General features: G+C 35.5%; 1 pseudogene; it reads right to left on the minus strand.

Moving 5' to 3' along the window:
* Positions 1–3,796: 3,796 nt before the first annotated feature.
* LOC118025965 lies at positions 3,797–4,515 on the minus strand (annotated as a pseudogene).
* Between the last annotated feature and the right edge of the window lie 22,169 nt (positions 4,516–26,684).

Below are 26,684 nucleotides of genomic sequence, written 5' to 3' on the forward strand. Positions count from 1 at the left end.
TCAGTGTGGTAAAGAGAGCTCATACATTAGAGTAATCTGGAAGCTGGTTAAAATTCATAAATGTGAGCTTTATCCCCATGTTAATTAATCAAATCCTTGGGGTGGGGCTGAGGCACCTACAATTTAGAAAGCTAACTTAGTGGTGCTGATGCACAGTAAAAGTTGACTATATCTTCTTGGCAATTGGAGGAGAGTAAGTAGAATGTTCCCATCCAGGTTCTTGCTTTGATGTGAAATAAAAATTGGAATGGGGAGAAATGGGAATCATGGAGATCAGTTAAGGGCCAACTTCAGTTATCCAATTGAGAGATGAGGATTTGAACATTCAGAGGTGGAATCAGCAAAATTTTGTAGTGTTAGTTGATCATGGTTCAAATTTACATAGAAAGAAAACTGGATTAAATTATCTGAATATATGTAGTAGTGTCTCTATACAGCAGAATAGGGAAGAATTTTTCAACTAAATGCCTCCCTGAACCTTACATCATTCTAAGTACAATAACAATTACATTTTAATTTTAATTTTATTTAATTTCTTAATTTTTATTATTATGTTATGTTAATCACCATACATTACATCATTAGTTTTTGATGTAGTGTTCTATGATTGATTGTTTGTGAATAACACCCAGTGCTCCATGCAGAATGTGCCCTCTTTTTAATTTTATTTTCATTTCTTTTATTTTTTTGAGAGACAGAGAACGTGCAAGTAGTGGGAGAGGAGAAGAGGGAGAGGGAGAGAGAAAATCTTTTTTTTTTAAAGATTTTATTTATTTATTTGAGAGAGAGAGAATGAAAGACAGAGAGCATGAGAGGGAGGAGGGTCAGAGGGAGAAGCAGACTCCCCGCTGAGCAGGAAGCCCGATGCGGGACTCGATCCCAGGACTCCAGGATCATGACCTGAGCCGAAGGCAGTCGCTTAACCAACTGAGCCACCCAGGCGCCCCGGGAGAGAGAGAATCTTAAGCAGGCTCCACGCATAGCACAGAGCTGAAGCAGGGCTCTATCTCAAGACCCTGAGATCATGACCTGAGGTGAAATCAAGAGTCTGATACTTAACAAACTGAATCACCCAGGCACTCCACAATAATAATTGCATTTAAAGTACAATAGCAGGTCCAATTCAAAGTATTTGAGGCAGGAGATTTTAAATCCCACCTTTCTATAATGAACATTAATGACAGGATTGGGTATACACATAATAAGTAAAAGTAAACAAGACACAAGTAAAATGTCCATTATCTTTATTACTACCAATATTGATTTTTAGAGATTACTAAAGACATTTTGAATAGTCTTTGGTTCATATCTACCCTTAAAATCCTTTGTAGGTGACAGCATATCTCTATTCACATTAAAGACAAAAATTTGATTTTTATTTTTTTATTTTTAAAGATTTTTAATTAATTAATTTATTTTATTGGGGGGGGCAGAGGAAGAGAGAATCTCAAGCAGACTCCATGCTGAGCATGGAGCCTGACATGGGGCTTGATCTCATGGGCCTGAGATTATGACTGGAGCTGAAACCAAGAGTTGGATGCTTAACCTACTGAGCCACCCAGGCACCCCTATAGACAAAAATTTTAAACTAAAGTACTACCCTAATGGACTGGCTAAAACTTTCTTAGAATTAAGATCAATAGACTTCCTTAGAGGAAAACTCATGTATTATTACAGCTGTGTAATCTCTTCTATTAATCCTAATCTCTTGTATTCTGCATACATTATGGAAAGAGAGGTAGGAGAGAAGGGCTGTTACTGACAACAAAACCACTGTAGTACTAGACTTCAAGTGGTATTACCTAAAATCTATTAGAGAATGCCCTTTATTTGCTTCCAGTCCCATTTGTCTGAAAGAATGGCTTTCCTAGAATCTAATTGTGGTAGTGATGAATTTTGTCATTTCTCCTTCAGGACATAGAATCTCTCCCCCTGACCACTCGATCTTGGCCAAGGCCCTAATATCTACAGATTGCCTTCCATGATGTCAGAGTTTGACTGCTTATTTGGTTCTCCAAATGTCACAATTCCCTGACTTCCCTAATGCTATGGTCAGATTATCTGTCAAGGTAAACTGTTATTCCATGTTGGATCTCCCTGTTGCCAACTGCCATATTAGACTCTTCCCCTTCTTTAAACAAGTTTTGCTGGGGGACTGGATTTTCTTTGGAGAATTGTTCCTGCTAAATGATAATTTCAGGTTTCAAAGCTAATAATAATAAGCTGATTTATTATTGCCCTTCTATGGACATACATACATTAACTCATCTAAATCATAAACAACCAGATAATGTAGGTACTCTTAATCTTTTTTTTTTTTTTAAGATTTTATTTATTTATTTGAGACAGAGAGAATGAGAAAGAGAGCACATGAGAGGGGGGAGGGTCCGAGGGAGAAGCAGACTCCCTGCCGAGCAGAGAGCCCGATGCGGGACTCGATCCTGGGACTCCAGGATCATGACCTGAGCCAAAGGCAGTCGCCCAACCAACTGAGCCACCCAGGCGCCCCGGTACTCTTATTCTGAGATTATAGATGAGAATACTAACACAGAATTTAATAAGTTGGTATAGCAGAACTAGGAAATGTTCTAATTTCAGCTTCCATTTCCTCTATTTAGTCCAATTCCATTATGGCAACTGAGGCATCCTCATCTTATCACAAGATGTGATGGATAGTTGTTAAACCTAAAGTTTAATATCAACAGGCATTCCTAACATGAAACACACACACACACACACATTTTCTGAGTTCTTCAGTTTAAAGTACCAATCAGAAGACACAAACAGCTTTTATTACAGTATAGAAATTGGGGCTTCATTGCCTTTTTATCTTGACATTTTATTGAGTGAGTTCAGTTTAAGAATTAGTCAATCCCTGGGCGCCTGGGTGGCTCAGTTGGTTAAATGTCTGACTTCAGCTCAAGTCATGATCTCAGGCTCCTGAGATGGAGCCTGTGTTGGGCTCTGTGCTCAGCGGGGAGTCTGCTTACCACTCTCCTTCTCCCTCTGCCTTTCCCCACCATGCTCTCCCTGCCTCTCTCTCTCTCAAATAAATAAATAAATAATCTTTAAAAAAAGGGGCGCCTGGGTGGCTCAGTCATTAAGCGTCTGCCTTCGGCTCAGGTCATGATCCCAGGGTCCTGGGATCGAGCCCTGCATCGGGCTCCCTGCTTGGTGGGAAGCCTGTTTCTCCCTCTCCCACTCCCCCTGCTTGTGTTCCCTCTCTCGCTGTGTCTCTCTCTGTCAAATAAATAAAATCTTTTAAAAAAATCTTAAAAAAAGGAGACTTAGTCAATTCCTGGAGAAACAATGTAAGACCTGGTTAAATAACACAACTGTCTCAAGAATGATCCAATTGTATAATTGCCATGAATTACAAAAATACCTAAAAGAATCTGACCCATATGCAAATAGGAATACAGATCTCCAATTTAAAAGTGAATGCATATATTAACAATACATAAATGTAAATTTGGATGGCCTCAAAGGAAAAAAAATGAAGTTGGTATGCATGTATATATGGAGAATGAGGGGCTTAGCTTCTTTTTTTTTTTCATCCAACAAGAAGCTATAACTTTATTAATGATAAAAACAGTACAAATTTCGGGACGCCTGGGTGGCTCAGTTGGTTGGGCGACTGCCTTCGGCTCAGGTCATGATCCTGGAGTCCCGGGATCGAGTCCCGCATCGGGCTCCCTGCTCGGCAGGGAGTCTGCTTCTCCCTCTGACCCTCCTCCCTCTCATGCTCTCTGTCTCTCATTCTCTCTCTCAAATAAATAAATAAAATCTTAAAAAAAAAAAGTACAAATTTCAAACCAAGCTGCAGTTATTCTTTTGAAACACCAAAAAAAGTCTTCGTTTTCAGATGGTTACATTGTTAATTCCATAATAGCATTTACAATATCATTACTGTTGTTCTTCAGGGCTCGGACTGCCTTTGCTCTTGACACATTTGCTTGTGACCTGACCAATTCTATGTCCTTAACCTCTACACCGGTTCATCAACCTCTTCTTCTTCACTCTCCTCTTGTACAGTTGGAGTCTGTGTGTTTTCTTGAATGTTTGATACATCTTCACCTTGAACTTTGAATTTCTCAGCAGCTGCTAGTTGTGCTTGCTGAGATAAATCCTTGATCTTGTCTTCCCCAAAAACTATATAGGTATCTGAAGCTGGGCTCTTGTAGACATCTGGTTTTGTGATGACAAAGAGGATATTATTAGATTTCGGATAGTGATTCTTGTAACCCCTGTAGCCTGTCGAAGACCCAATTTGGACATAGCCTTCCCTGCCTTCTTTTCACTCTGGCTCTGTTTTGCTTTACTGACTGGTTCTTCATCGATTCCAGTGGCTGCTGCCAGCTGAGCCTGTTGGGTGGTTGCCTGTGTGGAATCCTGTTCCTCAAGCTCTGGTACTGATTCATCACTGTCAGATTCTGTTCCAGGCCCTGTCTCAGCCTAGGGCTGTGGCAACTCCTGCTCTGTAGCAGGGACGGTTTCTGTGGCTTCACCAGGCATTTTGTGAGGGGAATGCAGAACCAAGATAGCGGCAGGAAGAGAGCGAGAGAGAGCGTGACCCACACCTGTTGCAGAAGGAAGCCTGGCCATCTTCTTTTAAAAGTCAAACCAAACTAAATTCAGAGGCCTAATTGAAATTTAGTCACATTTCAGATAGTGGCCTTTCTAATTTTGCATTCTTCTACAATTGTGGTGCTGTGTAACAGCTATATCCTACCACTCTACATCCTATCATTGCCATTTGTTTGGTCCAGTTATTTTGCATGGTTTTTCTTTGTGAAGTAAAAAATACCAATTATTGTCATTTTCCAGCAATATCTACAAACATACTTAGTAGCTGATAGGTTATAGTACTTCTAGATCAAAGTTTCTCAAGAGTGTCACTGTTGACATTTGGAGCCAGATAATTATTTGTTGTGAGGAGTTGTCCTGTATGTTGTAAATGTTTATTTAGCATCATTGGTGGCCTCTACCCACTACATGTCAAATAGCACCTCACCCCCAGTTGTGATAACCAAAAATGTGTCCAGATATTGCCAAGTGTTCCCAGGAGGACAATATCACTCTCAGTTGAGTACCACTGCTCTTAATAGAAAACTAGTCAGTTACCTACATTTCTTAAATTACTCCCTCAACAAATTCACCCTCCCTTCCAATGGAATAATTTGTTATCTATGGGCCAATACTGGATGCTGCTTGGAAATTTCAAGTACAGTTAAAGCATGAAAGCTTTGCTACTCTGTGGAGTGGATCTTAGCAATTAATTTAACTTGAGTTTCAAATAAAGTCATGAATATTAATTTGAGCATTTATTCTATGTTCCCAGACATGGAAACACACACACACAATCAATAAATTATGGTTTATGTCTTCTGTCTGCATGACCACATCTCTATTCATGACTCTATATGTGTGATTCAAAAACAATTATTTAATATACTAAAATATATACAATAAGACATTTTTCTCTGATTCATTTATTTCTCTCCTTATCCTTTTCTCTGACAAATACTTTCTTAAGGTTCAACTGTGGCAGGGATGGAGAAAGGAGTCCTTTATGGAGAACTCATTCATCTGCTTAGCCCAGCAGCATAAATTTGATCTCGTAATTAGTATTCAACTCAGCATCTTGGACAGAAACCAGTGTTACAGCCAAGAGGTGGTTTAAATCACATAAATCATAGATCAATGGCAGAATTTGAAGCACTGGATAGATTATAAAAGTAAAGCTTTAGTTAAAAATAGATTAACTGTTTCTCTGCAGGAATTATCAAATCCTTTGAAAATATATAAAACAAATAAAATTAGATCTAAGCATTTTTGGTAACATATGCATATAAGTTGAAATGTATTTTCCTTTCACAGCCACATTGATGTTTTGGAAATGTAGAAATGTAAATGTATTCTCTTACCATGAAAATATTCCACATTTCTAAGACTTTAATTGTGCATGATATTTTAAGAACCACAAAATACATGTGTTATAGTAGCGACTATAATAATGATGTGAAACCTGTTTTACATTACTTTATGAGCATCAGATTTTTAACTTAAAACTCAAACTAAAAAAATATGTTTCTATTTTTAAGGAAACAATGGATATCTTTCAGTCTAAATCTTGTAACTACTAAAGTTAGGTTTTGATGTTACAATAAATGAACTACTAAAAATGATAGGTTGTATGAGTTTTATAATACATCATCCCATTACCAAATAATCATCCCAGTAACTCCCTTTATTCTTCTTTTAAAATTCATAATCTTTCAAAACTATGCAAAAGTGATTTGTAATCATTTAAATATATACATCTTTTATCCCCGACACTGAGAAACATAACCACAGTAAAAAAAGAAAGTTTTTTCCATACAGTCTCAGACTACTATCAACAACAACAAAAATCAAATAGGTAAAATAAAGACAGTTTAGCCACATAACCTGTTACTTTAAATACTTTTTCTTGGAGTAGGTAAATTAACTTGAAGATTAAATTTGCTGGAAAAAATGATCAGATATAATGAAAGAAACCAACATTATAAAATTGAATTTTACAAATGTTATTTCAAAGGAAAAATATTTCTGGTATGTGCCAATTACAGAATTAATATCAGCATATTAAAAACATTTTTGTGTTAAAATGAAGACAACATACAAGTAAATTCTGGGCACCTGGGTGGCTCAGTTGGTTAAGTGATTGCCTTCGGCTCAGGTCATGATCCTGGAGTCCTGGGATCCAGTCCCGCATCGGGATCCCGGCTCGGCGGGGGGCCTGCTTCTCCCTCTGACCCTATCCCCTCTCATGCTGTTTCTCTCTCTCTCTCTCTCTCTCTCTCAAATAAATAAATAAATAAAATCTTAAAAAAAAAACATATAAGTAAATTCTTTCACTGTGTTTTCTCTCAAGTTTTTTAAAAGATTTTATTTATTTATTTGTCAGAGAGAGAGAGAAAGTGAGAGAGCACAAGGAGGGGGAGTGGCAGGCAGAGGGAGAAGCAGGCTCCCCACTGAGCAGGGAGCCTGATGTGGAACTCGATCCCAGGACCCTGGAATCAATACCTGAGCTGAAGGCAGATGCTTAACTGACTGAGCCACCCAGGCGTCCTACCACCTCTCAAGTCTTATACATGTGCGATATTCTTGTGGCTCTTCTTCATGAGGAAAATGCAAATATCTTCAGGTCATAATTATATTACTAAACAAGAAGGTAAATAAACGTCTTTGTCAATAGGTTTTTTGGTGTGTATCTTTAAAATACAAACTCAAAAGGCAATTTTTATTTTAAAGTATTGCTATTAATGTCTACATAAAACGTTTACTAGTCAAAATTGGTAAGAAAGCATGTTAACTATCTACTGCTTAGTATATATTACTCACTACTTAGTCAAGTTAGATTAAGTTCTACATTTATAAGTTTCTGAAGAATCATGTGAAATTCAGAGTGTATCCCTGATGGTTGGGTTGGTTTATGTAAGTCTACAATTAATAAATAAGAATAAGATAAATAATTAAATATAATACTGTATGTTTTCTTTTTGGGATTCAAAGTCTCTGAGCCTGCCTATGGTTAACTTATTCTAAATTATATCAGTTTCCACTCTTTGTCTAATCAAAACCTTAAGATTATCTAAAAGTACAATATATAGAGAGTCATTATATTAAAAAACCCTGGTCACATCACTAGACATCCACTTAAAACATATTAAATATCCACAACCATGTTCCATCACTGGGTTACAAATCACAAAATCTCCTTTCAATAGTTTTAGATGGTAGTTTTTCAAGATCTTCATTGTTTAGATATATTTAATGGGTAACGTAAACAACAGACACACTTAAGTTCAAAAGAAAAGAAATAATTTTCCAAAAATACAAGTAGGATCTGAGGGGGAAAAAAAGTCCACAATAGAAACTACTATTTCAGGATGTAAACAAACATTCAAAATTGACATTTGAAATATTTATTTTCAACCATTAGAAATGAATATTCTGATATAAGTTTACAGCCCTTGAGTCTTCCTTCTGTGCAATTTATAAGAAGTAAAAGGATGTCACATTACCTTCAGTATTCACCTGATGAAATATGGAAGGTATTAAATGAATGAAGCAGGAAATATAAGCATGAAAATTCATCATTTTATCCAGTGACATCATTATGTCAATTTCTAAGTCACATTTTTCATTCAAAATGGAAATAACTAAAAAATAATGGAAATATATCATTGAGAAAGTTATTTAAAGGGATTCAAACTCACAAATATATTCACTTTAATGAGTTAAGAAAACAAATGTTTTATGAGGAAAAAAATAAAGGAAGAGAGAAGAGTTTAGGAAAATATCAGATCTGTTGCAAACTAATGGAATTTTTAAATACCACCTAATGCAAATCACACTCTATAGCTAGTCATAAGATTAAAAGCTTTTCAAGTTGCTATCTTGGGAAATTTCTTTCAGGAAAATTACTACAAAGCCTTGTTTTAGTATGTTCCCCTACTGTGCTTCCCACTGTGTTTTTTTAATAAGGAAAGCTATCCATCCATAGAGGTGTATCCTGTTCTCCATGCTTCAGTGTCTAGTGGCAGGCAGATACAGTAGATGCTTGGGTGTTTGACTCGTTAATTTTCACTCCATAATGTTGATTCCTGCTTTTGCTGACTGATGCATATATCTTCATGGTTGTTTAATTATGAGTGGGGACAAATTTTCTCCACACCATAAATCCCCCCCTTTCTAGTTACCCTCAACCAAAACAATACATAATCTGATGTGTCTCTATGTAAATAAGGTAATAGTTGTTTGGTATAATCATAACAAAAAAGTCAACTCTACAGTTCAAATTATTGAAAAACAGAGGACAAATTTAATTACATAGGATCAAATTACTTTATTATTAATATATAAAAAGTAAACATCAGAAGTTACTTAAAATTCTACATAATTTTCATTTTATGTTTTCAAATTTGCAGAAGGACAGCCATCAAATAAAAGATAATTGAAAAAATTTTATGAAGGACTCAAAGTGTCTTATCAAAATTTGTTCTCATATCATAAAAAGTCAAATTATCAGGATGAAACTAACAGAGAAAGAAAAATATTATTTTTAGCACATAAGGATCTCTTTGCTATTTTGAAGTTAAAATACCAATTGTCTCTTTTTGGAAAAAAAAAATACATAGACCCCTTTGATTAAACAAAATCATAAAATGATTTTTTTTTTCAAAACAAGAACAAACAAATATATACTCACAATTAAGGAGATAACCTACTGGGCATTACACTTTCTAGGCAATGAACTCTGGACTTGGCTATTCTCAAATTAGTTTACTGTGTCCTTAGAGATACTTTGTGTTATTGTATAACAAAAACCAATTTCTTGATAATCCTAAAATTCTTGCCTTTTTTTGAGTTGTGTATTGTTTTTAAAGGTCCAGATATGATCATCAGGTCTGGGGCAAGCATTCTTGTGACCATTTTTTTTTCACTACCAAGATTAGTTACATTACATTACATTAGTTACATTAGTACTTTTTCTGACTTTATAAGTTCTTTAGAATTGATGGCATAGATTTTGTAAAAAGATGCATGAAAACTGTAAAGTCCTCTACAAGTTCAGAAAATATACATGCTGTTTTTATCAACTATTTATAAAATACTACTACCTCTCCCCACACAACATACCCACAAAAGAGTATACACTGACTCAAGAAAAAAAATGATTTCTTCATAATAAAAAGCAGTAATTTTCATGAATTTCTGTTGCTGATTTTCATAAGGAATAGTGACAGAAACACTTTGCTTGCTAATTGAAAAAATATTCTTACATTGAAAAATTTTCAATACATTCTATATTTAAATGCTTCAAATATCAAATAATTAGCAAGGATTTTTAAGTATAGTGATAGAATTTCACAAGCAATGAACTTAAAATTGGTACATAAAAATGAGATTGTACAAAGACTAGTGATACAGTGCCACCAGTATTGGGTTGTGCTGCATCCATGCACCAGAATGGAAGGTTGCTTTTAATACTATTATCTTATATACTCACAGCTGAATGCTAGTGCAGCTATACTGAGAAAAATCAAGTTTCAAATTTGAAGCCACTGAACTTATATACACTATGCATAGAGTTGCAAATATAGAAAGGAATAGAAAAACTAATATCATAGCTTGAAAATCTCTCAGATGGTCGTTATTTCAAAATGTACACAGATGAGTTAATTGTCAAATACTCAAGGAATATTTATTGATGCAAAAACAAAGGCAGTAAAACAGAACATTTTGATGCTAGTTTGTTTTTGAGAACATAATCAGCAAACTAAGAGCTTATTTAATTTTCCTCTGTAGTGAAACTGATGATCATTTCTTTCAAGTAAATATTGACTCAATAGAATATTGTCTGATCTACCTTTGAAAAAGAGCTAGAGAATAGGGAAAGCAAAATGCAATTATATGTATTTTACCAATTTTATTAAGTAAAGCGTAGCTGCCTTGAAAAACAAACAAAAACAGGAATACAGTATTCAAGTTTCAGATTCCTCATTTCCCTTGTTTTAAAGATGAGAATCTAGTACTATACATAAATAGAAGATAATAATAGATGATAGATAGATGATAAAGAGATAGAGAGAAGGAGAAGGAGAGAGAAAAAGAGAGAGATGCCTATGAATGCCTTGGCTGAGGCAATCCAATTTGGACCCCAAGTACCCAAGTGGCAGTAACTTAGTAAAATCCATGACTACACTTGGCTGCCTTGTAATGGAGACTCTAATTACATTACTGTTAATCTTGCCATTTTCTCAGAAACTAAGAGAAACTTAATATAAATGCCTTTCCTATGTAATATCTCCCTTTTCTTCTCTAATGGAATGATTTCTCTATCTATACACAGGCAGTGTGAAATCTAAATTAGGGCTAATTCTATCTATTATAAAATTTTAAAAAAAGAGACTTGGAAATAGGTCAACTAACTGAAAAAATATCTACTGTCAAACTAGAAAACCCAATACAAAAAGAATACACATACATAGTATGAAGTAAAGCTTGAATTATGCAGTATAGAGCATCCAAATAAAAATATCACAAATTAGTCCAAAAAGTTAAATGTTTAGATTTAAGATTTCTTTCAACCCTGTCTACCTTGACTATCATTATACTGCTATCTTTAGTAATAAATTTAGATTGCACTGGTCTATGAAATAATTTGAAATGTGGAATGTTGGTCTCGAGTCAAGTATCAATTGAATCTGAAATTATCCTTTTTTCTTTTCACTTTGTTTTAGGAAATCCTCAGTGTCTGGTTTTGGCAATTATAAGAACAACTCAGGCAAAAAAAAAAAAAAAAAAGGTATTACTGAGTCAAAAGGGAGCTATTTGTCCTGCCTGGTAATTTATATTGATTAACTATGATAGATAATTGCCCAGCTTTCTTCTTCATTACTATACTAACATGATCAGATTGTCCTACAGATTTGGCTATCTACATTAATTCATTCATTTTCTCTTATTCATTCAATAAATGTTTACTAAACCAAGTATTTATTGTGTGTGTCAGGTAAGTTATCATCAGTAGCTGAACTTTTCTATAAGGAAGCAGTGCAGTATAGTGTCATGAACTCTAGTATGAAACTGCCTAAATTCAAAATCCAGTTCACTTAATAGAGTTATGTGGCCTTGGGTAAGTTGTTCATCTTCTGTGTTTCTGTTTTCTCATCTGTAGAATGAGGATTATAATATTGTAAGGATTGACTTAGGTAATTGAAATAAAGCACTGAGCCCAAGAATTGTAATACAAACGATGCTAAAATGTGTTTTTTTAGCATAAATTTTCTTCATCCAGATGAATCACCAATAAACCATGTAAAGACTGGAACTATAGGCCAAAGATGATAAAGACTACAATCTTAATTAAAACTCGGATACAAGACAGAAATTAGAAACAAAATAAAAAAGAGTAATATGAAGCTCCTATATATGAGTTACCCTAGCAATACTGGATTCAGGTTGCTGATCATTTCAACTTCTGAATACAACTACTCTTTATGACTGAAGAAGACTACCTTGAAAAACAAGAAGCCTAAATTATAACATTTGATTGTCAATATGCCAAATTACTATATGGAATGTTTTATTATAACCAACTAGGCTTCTATTTTCACTTAAAAGTTAATTTTGTCTGTTTGTATGTGTCTTGTACTATTTTCTTACCCACTCACCCAATTTATATTTTCTTTTCTTTAATTCACTGTTCAAGATGTATCTCCTCTAGGGTCTTTTCTACTGTTCAAGATGTATCTCCTTTAGGGTTTTTCTTCTCACTAGCTTTGCTTATTCTTTATCAGCTCAACTCTAAACCCTTTTTTTCTACCTCAATGTACCATTGAATTGAATTACACAAAAATAGCTTTTCTGGTTATAATGATATTAGTAGTTAATATTCATGGAGTGCTTACTGTGTACCAGGGTCATTGCTAAACAATTTACAATTATCTTATTTAATATTTGTATACAACTATGCAATAAGTGCTATTATTCTCATACTCATTTTATGGAAGAGGAAATTGAGGGTCAGAAATGACTAGTGACTACACCTTTAGTGTAGAAAACATTTTTAGAAATTAATAATTTTTATGTGCTCCAATATAGTGAACTGCCCTTGTGAAGCCTTAACAAATGCTTAAAAGGTGACAATATCTTTGCCATTATCTTTTTTTTTCTTTTTTTCTTCTTTTCCTCCCCAAGTTTATTTAAATTACAGCTAGTTAACATATAGTTGAGTACAAGTTTCAGGTGTCTTTTTTCAATATTTTTTATATCTTTGTCTATATTTTCTTGCTTATACTGGACCAAATAAATTTTCATGTTGCCAAGATTAATATTTTTTAGCTTTTGATTTGTTTATGAGTTCTCAAACCATGTGTTAGGCTCAGGAGAAGGGCATGAATCGGAAGAGCAATATATCAGATTCTGAAGACATCTAAGTTTTTCTTACAAGACACCAAACATCTGGGTCATTTAAGTAATTCAATCAATCCTCAAAATATTTTATAAAGTCAGCCAATATAATTTCTCACCCTGAACTAAGACACATACTTTTGCAGATATTGGTGCAATTATGAGGAAAATGGGGTAAAATATTTGAAATTAGAACTATCTTGGAAAGGGACTCCTGGGTGGCTCAGTCGTTAAGCATCTGCCTTCGGCTCAGGTCATGGTCCCAGGGTCCTGGGATCAAGCCCTGCATCGGGCTTGCTGCTCAGCGGGAAGCCTGCTTCGCCCTCTCCCACTCCCTCTGCTTGTGTTCCCTCTCTGGCTGTCTCTCTCTGTCAAATAAATAAATAAAATCTTAAAAAAAAAAAAAAAAGAACTATCTTGGAAAACCCAGGGCGTATGGTCACTATATCTGTATAACAAACAAGTAGGACTGAATTGGCCAAATATTTTAGCACCATGTAGACCTAGGTTTAATTTGTAAAGAGTTTATGCATGTTTTAGGAAATCAATGTGTAACTGTTTTCAAATTGTTCTATTCTGTTTGTTCTGTTTGTTTTAAGGTGTTTAGGATATTCAGAACAACAAAAGTCAGAGTTCACAGTGAGGAGCAGTACAGTTCTGAGAGGAAGCCAGATTGGAAAATGTAGAGTTTGGTTGAAGTGATCTCTTATGATGTAATTGACCTATAAAGAGAAGGAAATGCTCCCTAAGGCTCCTGGAAAAGAAAAGTTTTAAAGTAGACAATTCTCCACAGTTTAAGGAGAGAATTTATATTTTTTTGAACAGAGCATAGAATATCTGTGTCCTAAATTCCAAGGTATTAATGCCGATAAATTGATTTAACCTAGCTTAAATTCTCAAATATTCAAAAAGTGATTTTGACAGAAAAGTTCATCTAAGGATTTATGCTTTCTAACTCAAGCTGAAGTGATCACCAAGATTTAGCATGGGTTCACCAATAGACAATCTTACCAAATTAAACAAATTTCCCTTTTTGAAGGGTCCATAGTTTAATAATAAGCCTCTTTTTCTTCACAAACTGGAATCAATCCTTCCTTTCATTGACCCATCAAAGTCATTATCTGAATCTCTTTTTAAACACTGTGTACTATACAGTACAGTTAATTATATTGTAGTTGTTTTTTTTTTTTTTTTTTAGACTGGGTGTTCTAAGGTCAGTAGTCATCTTTGTATTTTATTGTTGTCTAGCAAATGCTAAACAAATGGGTATGGGTGAAATGGATGAATGGGATTAAGAGGTTCAAACTTCTAATTATAAAATAAATAAGGCACAAGGATGAAAAGTACAGCATAGGGAATATAGTCAATAATATTGTAATAACTTTGTATGGTGGCAGATGGTAACTACACTTATTGTGGTGAACATTTTGTAATGTATATAATTGCTGAATCATTATGTTGTATACCTAAAACTAATATAGTATTATATGTCAACTATATTTCAATTTTTAAAAATAAAATAAAAAAAAATTTTTAAAGATTTTATTTATTTATTTGACAGAGAGAGAGATAGCGAGAGCAGGAGCACAAGCAGGGGAGTGGAAGAGGGAGAAGCAGGCTTCCCACTGAGCAGGGAGCCCGATGCGGGACTCGATCCCAGGATCCTGGGATCATGACCTGAGCTGAAGGACACTTAACGACTGAGCCACCCAGGCGCCCCAATAAAAATGGTTTTTGAATCAATGGGAAGATGCTGTAGTTACAATGTAGCTTTATTCCAGTAAAGTACTTTGATAGTTTTCCATAACATCCTTGTGATCAAGATGGAAAACATAAACTATATAATAGTACTATTAGGTAAGGTTGTGCTTGGTTTAATAGTCATACAAAGAATATGAGTTTATGAATGCATATCAACCTGAAAGAAATTCCCTCTCCAGTCCAACATTTATAGATAATTTAAACAAAGATATTAATGGCTTGTTGGTGAACTCAATGCATGACAAAAATCTAAGAGATAAGACAAGATTCACAAATCTAGATTAGAAGAAAACAGGATGGGAGCTTCTGGGTGGCTCTGTCGGTTAAACGTCTGCCTTCTGCCTTCGGCTCAGGTCATGATCCCAGTGTCCTGGGATAGAGCCCCACATCAGGCTCAGCAGGGAGCCTTCTTCTTCCTCTCTCTCTGCCCCTCCCCCATCTGTGCTTTTTCTCTGTCAAATGAATAAATAAAATCTTTTTAAAGAAAGAAGAACACAGGGTGGAAATGAGCAAGAAAAAATATAAGTTCTCTATTAAGGGTTGTAAATTTTGCAAGTACAGACTAAATTTCATTATTATTTGTGTAAAATGGAAGATCTCAAGATTAAGTACAGGAGTAAAGTGAGCCAACAATAGAAGGGAAAGTGAATCAGTCACTCAGGTGGCATGGAAGGCAGCATAAAGTAGAAGTTTATACAGCCATGTTTGGAGTTAAACAAGCTTGAGCTAAGAATTCTTGGATATCTTATTCAACATCTGTGGTTCTCAATGTCTTCATCTATGAAATGGGAATAATAAAAGCACCTACTTCATTGGGTCATGGTGAAGAATAAATTAGGTAATCCATACAAAGTGCATAGGAGTTTCTGACACATAGTAAACACTCAAAATAATGATATCCCATAGCAGAAAAAAATGTTTCTCTGGGCAAAAGTTATCCCTCTCTGCACTGCTCAGAATAAATCTGTAATATCATTCCCATTGGTAATTCATTTTTTAGAGGAATTTTGACTCACTAGAGATGTTGTAGCAAGAACTCATGGGATCTTAAAGAATCTGGACATGTTTTCATATAAGAAATTGAAATAGATTGAAAGACAGGAAGGGAATGATTGTGTTTTCTTAAGGGTTAAAATGCCATCCTGTACAATAGGAATTAAATCTGTTTTGTATGGCCCCACATGGAATAAAAATATCTATATATGCAAATAACAAAGAGGCAAATATCAAGTTAATATTTGAAAGCATTTTCTAAAAAAAATATGAGCTTCAAATTTTGAAGGTACTCAAGCAGAAGCTAAATGAGTTCTCATTAAAGATGCTGAAAAATAGATATACTGGCGATGCTCAATAATTTTCAATGCTAATATTTTCTGATTCTATAAAACAAAGACCATATTCAAATGAGGCAAATAAACTATTATTTTGAACCCCAAATTTTTCAAATTTCCAAAAAGAATTTATCAACAACAACAACAAAATCAAACAGACCAATAAGGGGTGAGGTTGGCAGTGGTTGAATGTAACTTAACTGGTTCAATGTGTACACATCTGCATAGTGTAGTGGAAAGAACATAGGTCTGTGAAAACTACATATTAACTATGTCTATATCTTTAATGAGATGTTCACTTTTATTTGGTCTCAGGGGTTTTTTTTTGAGATTTTTTTTAAAGATTTTATTTATTTGACAGAGAGAGAGACAGAAAGAGTGAGCAAGAGCACAAAGGGGCAGGGAGAGGTAGAGGTAGAGGGAGGGGAAGAAGCAGACTCCCCAGTGAGCAGGGAGCCTGACGAGATGTGGGGCTCAATCCCAGGACCCTAAGATCATGACCTGAGCTGAAGGCAGATGCTTAACCAGTTGAGCCACCCAGGCACCCCTGGTCTCAGTTTTCTATCCATAAAATAATCAGGTTGGAACAGATGGTCTTTAGGGGTCTTTTCCTCTACTACAGCATCCTATTATTTACTTCTTGGAGCACCATTTACCTATGCATCATTGACAGCCAGCCAAAACTATAAAAAACGATCAAAATTGACCACTCTTCTTCCATACCATTATACTCATATAAAATCTCTGTTGATCAAGCATTTTGACTAGGCTATATCCTTCACTAGTGCTGAATCCATTCGTTTCAACTGACATTTCGAGGAAGAGTTTATAACAGTGAGTGGTGCTACCCAAACCTCCCAGTTACAAGTATTTGCCAAAACTTTGGTTTGCACTAACATAATATTATGTACTGTTAGTGAGTTGTAACTTCTTCCCAGTTACAACATATCTCTGTCAGAGTTCAGAAAATGGAAATGAAAAATGTAAATGTTTTCTATTTTTGTAGTATGAGCCAAAGAACAATATGATGATAAACATAAGAAATTATATTATTTTATGTTGAAAAATAAATTGAAAGCCTGAAGACATACCCCATTGCATACTCTGTACATATTTGTTCTAACTCTCTCTCTCTCTCAAGTTTCTTAAAATATGTATTAATTGCAATTAGTTCTGCACCCTAGGTGCCCCACTGTTCCTTTCTTCTTTGGGAAAAAATAGCAGCTTTTCTTGTCCCTTACCTACCTCTAGTAGCAAATTAATCAGTCACTGGGAGTCAAGAGGGATTTTAATTTTCCATTTTGAAGGGCTTCAACCCATGGAATTAGCACTTTGGACTGTTGCCAAGAGGAAACCAATCTCCAAGAAAATAAAAGAAGGCCTAGAGGTTGGAGAAAAGGCTTTAGTTTTTGCTAAATGGCCTAAGGTGGCACAACATCTGAACTTTTGATGACCCCATTGAGGAAAGATGGGTTGTAAGTGAAGGCATCTTCTATCTATACACTCTTTCTACATTCATATTTCTAAATGAGCACCATGAAGAAATCCCATTATTGTTAATGTTCTTTTTTCAGATCTACATTTCATATAATGCACATCCTTCCAGTTGATCAGTTCTACAAAAAAGAAATTTGAAGCAGGAACCTGGTGAGCTAATTTTCCAGTTAAGAAATTCTTAAAAGAAATTATCCCTTAGTTAGGTAGGTATTTTACTGTAAATTAATTTTAGATACTGTAAGAAATGACCTCAGATATTGCCCCATTTATTTCTTTTGATGACAGTCTTGGTATTTGAAGTAGTTCCTCAAATTTTGCCAGCTCAAGGAGAAGAGTTTCTTCTTGGAAATTTCCAAAAAGAATTTCCACCCCAGCAAATATCATCATTAGCAATCCAGAATGCATGAAGATTCATTAGGGCTTCCTCCTTCCATCTGGGTAAAACTTCAGAGGTGCATATAATTAAAACACTGCTAAGAGTCTAAAACTATACATTTTTGTTAAGTTTCAAACATGTTTAAACCACTTTCTGTACTGAATGTACAGTCAGTCTTTTTAGAACATGAAAAATATTTAGGGACATAAATATATTCCTATTTGTTAATACAGTAAAAATGTAAATGTGAAAAAGCAAAAAAAAAGAAAAAGAAAGTGTAGAAAAACCTTGGAATGGGATGTTAGTTGTTCTGTCAGTTTTGTCATTTAGTCTGTGGCTAGTATTTTGTCTAAATCATGACATTAATGAGACCATGACAATAAATCTTATCTCCATGAGGGCCAATTAGCATCACTTCTTTTCAGTATCAGAAATTACAAACATTGCCTTAGTGAAACAAAAGCAAACAGCTAATTTTGTATTCTAAGTTTAGAAAGCATCCTTCTCATTATTCATTTAGTTTCCAGATAACATATATATATATATATATATATATATATATATATATATATATATAATATGTAAAATACAATATTGAAGCCTTTCAATCAGATAAGGCTTAAAATTCTTTATCCCCATTCTAACACTCAAAATAACTATGAGGTAGATATTATTTGCTGTATTTTTATAGGTAAGGAAACAAACTCAGAGATTATGTGACTTGCCCATTTAAAAATTTTTTTAAAGATTTATTTATTAATTTTAGAGAGAGAGAATGAGAGAGAGAACACATGAGAAGGGGGAGGGTCAAAGGGAGAACCAGACTCCCCGCTGAGCAGGGAGCCAGATGCGGACTTGATCCTAGGACTCCAGGATCATGACTTGACCCGAAGGCATTTGCTTAACCAACTGAGCCACCCAGGCGCCCAATGACTTGCCCATTTTAGGTACAAATTTCAGGGCGCCTGGGTGGCTCAGTTGGTTAAGCGACTGCCTTCGGCTCAGGTCATGATCCTGGAGTCCCGGGATCAAGTCCCACATCGGACTTCCTGCTTGGCAGGGAGTCTGCTTCGTCCTCTGACCCTATCCCCTCTCAGGTGTTCTCTCTCTCTCATTCTCTCTCTCTCAAATAAATAAATAAAATCTTAAAAAAAAAAGGTACAAATTTCATCTGCACTTAGAATTACACAATTAAAGATCTATAAATGATGAAACCACCCCTCAGACAACATTAAATTAGCCATCAAGTAAGAACTGCCTTTCTGGTTCTTAGTTCCACTTTGACTCACCCATAATTCCATAGAACCAGCCTAAATTATAAGCAATTACCATAAATAGGCAGAAGGAACCCTTGGATTTTTTTCTTACCTGAATTTTTTACTAGTCTTCCCTTCTGTAAATGCTGTAGTTCTAACTATACAGATATTCTAAGTAATGCCTTTTCTCTTTGTCTAAGATTAAGAGAGTATTTACTCTCTCACTCTAAAATAAAAGAAAAATGAGTTACAGAACCATGTTGGGAGCAGAACTAACAGCTGGACCATTTTTTCTAGGTTTCTTGTTTGATTTTGTTGTTGTTGTTACTAAATTGATAGACTGTTTCAGTTAACAAATGCCCAGGATTTTTGTTTTGTTTTTCTTTTTTTTATATTTTTCTTTGGTGTCACAATTTTTTGAATTCCATTCTGTCATAACATTCCACTTTTACCACCACTTTCCAGGTGACATACCAAAAGATTTTGTGTAGGGAAAATAAGGATTTTAGAAGTGTTTAAGTACAGTAGTCATCTCTATTCTGTACATCTCTCTATCTTCACTTTCTGCAAAAAGGGGGAAATATTCAAAAGAGAAAAACAGATTTTCGTAGAGGAAAATAACTTGTCAACAGTATAGGGGCAACACCACTTTTTTCATTTACATGTTTGCAGATCCAACCAAGTGTAAAATTCATCAGTTTTGCCTTACATGAAAGGCTTTCTGTTCAGTACAACTTTCTTGTAATCCATTCTGATTAAATTTGCAAAGGTCCACCAATATCTTCAGATATATTGCTTGCAGTTATCCATGTTAATATAAGAAAGAAATCTTCAGAAGATCTCACTAGACAATTAATGCAATAGTTGCTGGCAACCTAACACTTTTAGAGAGTGGAAAAATAACTATTATTTTTCAGATTTCCATGTTGGTAATTACCAATGAAACTTATCAATGAAAACTTTATTCTTTTTCCTCTTTTGGGGGGCAATACATTTGGTCTAAATCTCTAAATAACATTAATTTTGTATAGTCAATTGAAAAGAGAAAAATGTTGTCTTACTTTGAGGAAGATATCTCATACATTAACAAAGTCAAACAATTGATTCCATCGTGTTAAGTTAAAGTATTACCAAAGTGATTGTTGCAAAAACTACATATAGTTAACAGAATTGTTTTTATTTATTTTTTTTAAAGATTTTATTTATTCATTTGAGACACAGAGATACAGAGAGAGAGAGAGAGCATGAGCAGGGGGAGAGGGAGAAGCAGGCTCCCTGCTGAGTCAGGAGCCCGATGTGGGGCTTGATCCCAGGACCCTGGGATCATCACCTGACCCGAAGGCAGATGCTTAACCATCTGAGCCACCCAGGTGCCCCCAGAATTGTTTTTTTAAAGAAGGAAACTCACTAATCTTAAAACATTTTTTGGCTTGCTTATTTATTCAATTTTAATTTTTATCTAGAAAAAGTAGAATAACAGCAAAAAGGAGTGGTGAAATATTTAATCAGACATTTTTAACCACTACAATAATATTTGAGATGGTACATAGCAATCTACTTGAAGTATTTCTTAATAAGAGATTGTCCTTTTTGGGGGGGAATAAAACATTATTATGTATGATAATATGTATCATATGTATCATAATAAAGGACATTTCCATTCACATCCTTAATTTCCAGCTAAGTGTGTATAGAAAACAGTCACCATTTTCAGAATCTTTATCTGGACCAAAATATTTGATTTTAAAAAGTCCATATACTTTCTCTTTAAAATTCCCTACAGATTTTAAATATATAAAATATATAAAATCTTCTGTTTCAATGCTCTCTTAAAATTGATCTCCATTCCAATCCCCCAAAAAGTAATTAAATACCTCTACATCACATAGCTACTTTAATCTTTCCTATTTTTCAAATTTTAAAATTCTAGTTTGAAGCAGAAATAAATGCAGAAATCCAAATCATAATAATACAATGAAACAGTCATCAAATTTTATAAAATTGTATCTATGGAACCTAAATTTCAATTCTGTGTGTGTGAGCATGCATGTCCACAAGTACACTCTCAAGTGTGTTTGTGTATGTAATAATGAAAAATTTACCAAAGCCATTTATGCCATTTCAGTCTCTCTTCCTTTGATTAACCTTCACCTGACCTCCTTCCCTAAGTCAATTTCAGATTCTTTTGTTTCTTCACTCAAATTCTTCAGTTAAGCAATTGAGTTTATTAAAAATTGGTCATTAAAAAGAATTATTCAGAAGCATTTTTAATAATTTTCACAGACATTTGTTGTAAAAATAAAATTATTTCCCATAAATATAACAACCAGTTGTGATTGTTCAATTGGTAGGGCAACTCAGTTCACTGAGGATAAACATAAACTAAAACAGTTCTCCAGTTTTAGCAATTCTTCCTAGGTCAGTGAAATCAACACAAATAATACATAAGTATAAGGAGAGAAAGGACATTATTATAATCATACATATAAAGCAAATATTTGAATTTTCTTTATAAGTTTATTTCCAAAATAATATATCCCAAGCAACTTGCCAATATTCATAGAGAAAACAAGGATATAGGAAAGGAGAAAAGACAGTCTTAAGTACCAAAAATAAAAATATTCTCTGAAAAGAATTAAGAAGGTAAATCATCACATTCTGTGATTTTCTAATATACCTCTTACCCTTAACCCTCCTTTCATTTTTAAAAATTACATGGCCAAAACTATCACTCTACTTACTAGTCACAAGAGAGAAAAGAAAACTTCACACTGGAGAGACCAAGTTGTTACCACTATAACCAACAGTCGCTCACCATCACTAATAGCAGAACAACCACATGATATATGTCTTTGTATAAAATGTGATAATAAGTATGCAGCAGCACCTATGCAACATTCTTGTCCAAACTCAACACCCAAAAAACAAGTAAGTCAAAAAATGGGCAGAAGACATGAACAGACACTTCTCCAAAGAAGACATACAAATGGCTAACAGACACATGAAAAAATCTTCAACATCATTAGCCATCAGGGAAATTCAAATCAAAACCACATTGAGATACTACCTTACACCAGTTAGAATGGCAAAAATTGACAAGGCAAAAAACAACAAATGCTGGAGAGGATGTGGAGAAAGGGGAACACTCTTACACTGTTGGTGGGAATCCAAGACCATACTTTGGAAAAGTATGTGTGGAGTTTTCCACACTTTGGAAAACAGTGTGGAGGTTCCTCAAACAGTTAAAAATAGAGCTATCCTATGACCCAGCAATTGCACTACTGGGTATTTACCCCAAAGATACAGATGTACTGAAAAGAAGGACCACATGCACCCTAATGTTCATAGCAGCCATGTCTACAATAGCCAAACTATGGAAGGAGCTGAGATGCCCTTCAACAGATGAATGGATAAAGAAGATGTGGTCCATATATGCAATGAAATATTACTCAGCCAACAGAAAGGATGAATACTCACATTTGCATTGACATGGAGGGAACTGGAGGGGATTATGCTAAGTGAAATAAGTCAAGCAGGGAAAGTCAATTATCGTATGGTTTCACTTATATGTGGAAAATAAGGAATAGCATGGCAGACATTAGGAGAAGGAAGGGAAAAATGAAGGTGGGGAATCAGATGGGGAGATGAACCATGAGACTATGGACTCTGGGAAACCAACTGAGGGTTTAGAGGGGAGTGGGATGGGGGATGGGTTAACCTGACGGTGGGTATTAAGGAGGGCACGTATTGCATGGAGCACTGGGTGTTATAGGCAAACAATGAATCATGGAACACTACATCAAAAATTAATGATATACTGTATGGTGATTAAGATAACATAATAAAACAACAACAAAATATCTTAACCAGTCTTTAGAACTAATTTTCAGTTTCAGGAAAAACAGTTGTATGAGGAATAAATTAAATGCCACAAGAAAGTATCTAAATCCAGAGGATCAAACATTCTGTATAACCACAGTCTCCATCTCTTTAATAGTTCAAGTATGTAAAGAAAAAAAGAGAGAGAGAGAGAGAGAGAAGGAGAGATCTGTTAGATTAGAAAAATTATGCAGAGACTGAAAAAAAATGGTGGAGGAGTAGGGAACCCTATTCCACCTGGTTCCCGGAATTGAGTTGGATATCTACCATTCCACTCTGAACACCTATGAAATCAGCCTGAGATGTAAGAAAATAGATCTGGAACTCTACAAACAGAATATTGCAGGTGGTTGGTTTTGAGGTCTGAAGCAGGAACCCGTGATTCTGCGGGCAAATATTGGAAGATAAAAGGCAGGGGAGGGAGCCATGGTGATCCTACACCACTGGTGAGCAATAGCTTCCTACTCTGGGGACAGGGCACAGACTCACAAATCTGTAGAGGCGGGAAAAGGACTTTAGGGCAGCCCCCCAGACTGAAACCTGGAGCAGCATGGCCATCCGTGTGAACTTGGGGTGGCTAATAGTTTTAGAAACACAAAGGAGAGAGATGTGCCCCCATGCCCTGACCTGGAGGTGAGGACTGGGAGCACTGCTCAGGGGCACACAACCCAGGACACTGCAGTCTATAGCAGCACAAGCAGAAACGGAGATAGTGTGGACTAGAGAACTCACTGAAGAACAGACTGTGATCTCTCTGCTATGAGGCAGAGGGTTGGAAAAGATTTCTTTGGCTCTGACTCTCGGAAGAGATGCGAAAAGCCACAAGGGAAAGCCATCAGAGAACAAAAGCCCCCAAAAAACGGTTTTCACTGACCCCACCCCCTGCCACAGGGGACAGGGCAACTCTGCCCAAACAGTGTTGCCTGAGTAACAGCACAGCAGGCCCCTCTCCCAGAAGACAGGCTGGGAGAACAAGAGGCCAGCAACTCTAAGGTCCCTATGAAACAAGTGCATCTTGCTTGGGTTGTGGTCAATAATTTGGAATCTGTACATTTCCTCAACCACACCTCAATGGAATGACTAGGAGAAGGAACCCCCAAAATAGGAAAGACTCAGAGACTGTGACATCTGCCACAGATTTACAAATGGATATAGATATAACCAAGATGTCAGAGATGGAATTCAGGGTAGCAATTGTGAAGACAATAGCTAGAATGGAGAAATCGATTCATGGCAACATAGAGTCTCTAAGGGAAGAAATGAAAACTGAACTGGCAGAACTTAAAAATGCTATCAGTGAGATCCAACCTAATCTAGATAATCTAACAGCTAGGGTAAGTGAGGCAGAAGAATGAATTAATGACCAAGAAGACCAATTAATAGACAAGAAGGAAAAAGAGGAGGCCAGGGAGAAACAACTCAAAATCCATGAAAACAGATTCAGAGAAATAAGTGACACCATGAAATGTTCCAATGTCAGAATTATTGGGATCCTTGAGGGGGTGGAGAGAGAGAGAGGACTAGAAGATATATTTGAGCAAATTGTAGCTGAGAACTTCCCTAATATGGGGAATGAAAAAACATTCGTGTCCTAGAGGCAGAGAGGACCCCTCCCAAGATCAAGGAAAACAGGCCAATGCCCCTGCATGTAAGAGTAAATCTCGCAAAACTTTACGGGGAAGAAATTCCTTATGTACAGAGGGAGGAACATCAGAATAACATCAGACTTATCCACAGAGACTCGGCAAGCCAGAAAGGGATGGGAAGACATATTCAGGGTACTGAATGAGAAGAACATTCAGCCAAGAATACTTTATCCGGCAAGGCTGTCATTTAGAATGAATAGAGAGATGGCAGAGCTTCCAAGACTGGCAGAAACTGAAAGAATATGTGACAACTAAGCCGGCCCCACAAGAAATATTAAGGGGGGTTCTATAAAAGGAAAAAGACCCCAAGAGTGTTATAGAACAGAAATTTACAGAGACAATCTATAGAAACAAGGACTTCACAGGCAACACGGTGACAATAAATTCATATCTTTCAATAATCACTCTCAATGTGAACAGCCTAAATGCTCCCATAAAATGGCACAGGGTTGCAGATTGGATAAAAAGACAGGACCCATCCATATGCTGTCTACAAGAGACTCATTTGGAACCTAAAGATACATCCAGACTGAAAGTGAAGGGATGGAGATCCATCTTCCATGCCAGTGGACCACAAAAGAAAGTTGGGTTAGCAATCCTTATATCAGACAAATTAGATTTTAAGCTAAAGACTGTAGTTAGAGACACAGAAGGACACTATATCATTCTTAAAGGGTCTATCCAACAAGAAGATCTAACAACTGTAAATATCTACACCCTCAACATGAGAGCAGCCATCTACATAAGCCAACTGTTTACCAAAATAAAGTGTCACATTGATAACAATATGTTAATTGTAGGAGACCTCAATATTCCACTCTCAGCAATAGACATATCATCTAAGCAGAAAATCAACAAAGAAACAAGAGCTTTGAAAGACACACTGGACCAGATGGACCTCATAGATATTTACAGAACATTCCACCCTAAAACAACAGAATACACATTCTTCTCGAATGCACATGGAACATTCTATGTCACAAATCAGGTCTCCACTGATACCAAAAGCTTGAGATTATTCCCTGCATCTTCTCAGTCTTTAATGTTTTAAAACTGGAACTCATTCACAAGAAAAAATTTGGAAGAAATTCAAACACATGGAAGCTAAAGACCACTCTGCTCAAGAATGTTTGGGTCAACCAAGAAATCAAAGAAGAACTTAAGCAATTCATGGAAACCAATGAGAATGAAAATACATTGGTCCAAATCTTTTGGGATACTGCAAATGCGATCCTAAGGGGGAAATACATAGCCATACAAGCCTCACTCAAAAAAATAGAAAAGTTCCGAATTCACCAACTAAGTTTACACCTTAAAGAACTAGAGAAAATCAATAAGTGATGCCTAAGCCACATATTAGAAGACAAATAATTAAGATTAGAGCAGAGATCAATGAATTAGAAACCAGAAACACCATAGATCAAATCAATGAAACTAGAAGCTGGTTCTTTGAAAGCATTAATAAGATCGATAAACCATGGGCCAGACTTATCCAAAAGAAAAGAGAAAGGACCCAAACTAATAGAATTATGAATGAAAGGGGAGATATCACGACTAACACCAAGGAAATAGAAACAATTATTAGAAATTATTATCAACACCTCAATGCCAATAAATTGAGCAACCTGGAAGAAATGGGTACCTGCCTGGAAACCTATAAACTGCTAAGACTGAAAGAGGAAGAAATTGACAACATGAATAGGCCAATAACCAGTAATGAGATTGAAGCAGTGATCAAAAACCTCCCAAAAAACAAGAGTCCAGGGCCTGATGGATTCCCTGGGGAATTCTACCAAGCATTCAAAGAAGAAATAATACCTATTCTCCTGAAGCTGTTTCAAAAAATAGAATATTCATAACCGCAATAGCCAAACTGTGGAAAGAGCCAAGATTCCCTTCAACAGATGAATGGATAAAGAAGATGTGGTCTGTATATACAATGGAATATTATTCAGCCATCAGAAGGGATGCATAC

This window comes from Mirounga leonina, unplaced genomic scaffold (genome assembly GCF_011800145.1).
Source record: "Mirounga leonina isolate KUSES-001 unplaced genomic scaffold, KU_Mleo_1.0 Mir_204, whole genome shotgun sequence".
Classification (NCBI taxonomy): Eukaryota; Metazoa; Chordata; class Mammalia; order Carnivora; family Phocidae; genus Mirounga; species Mirounga leonina.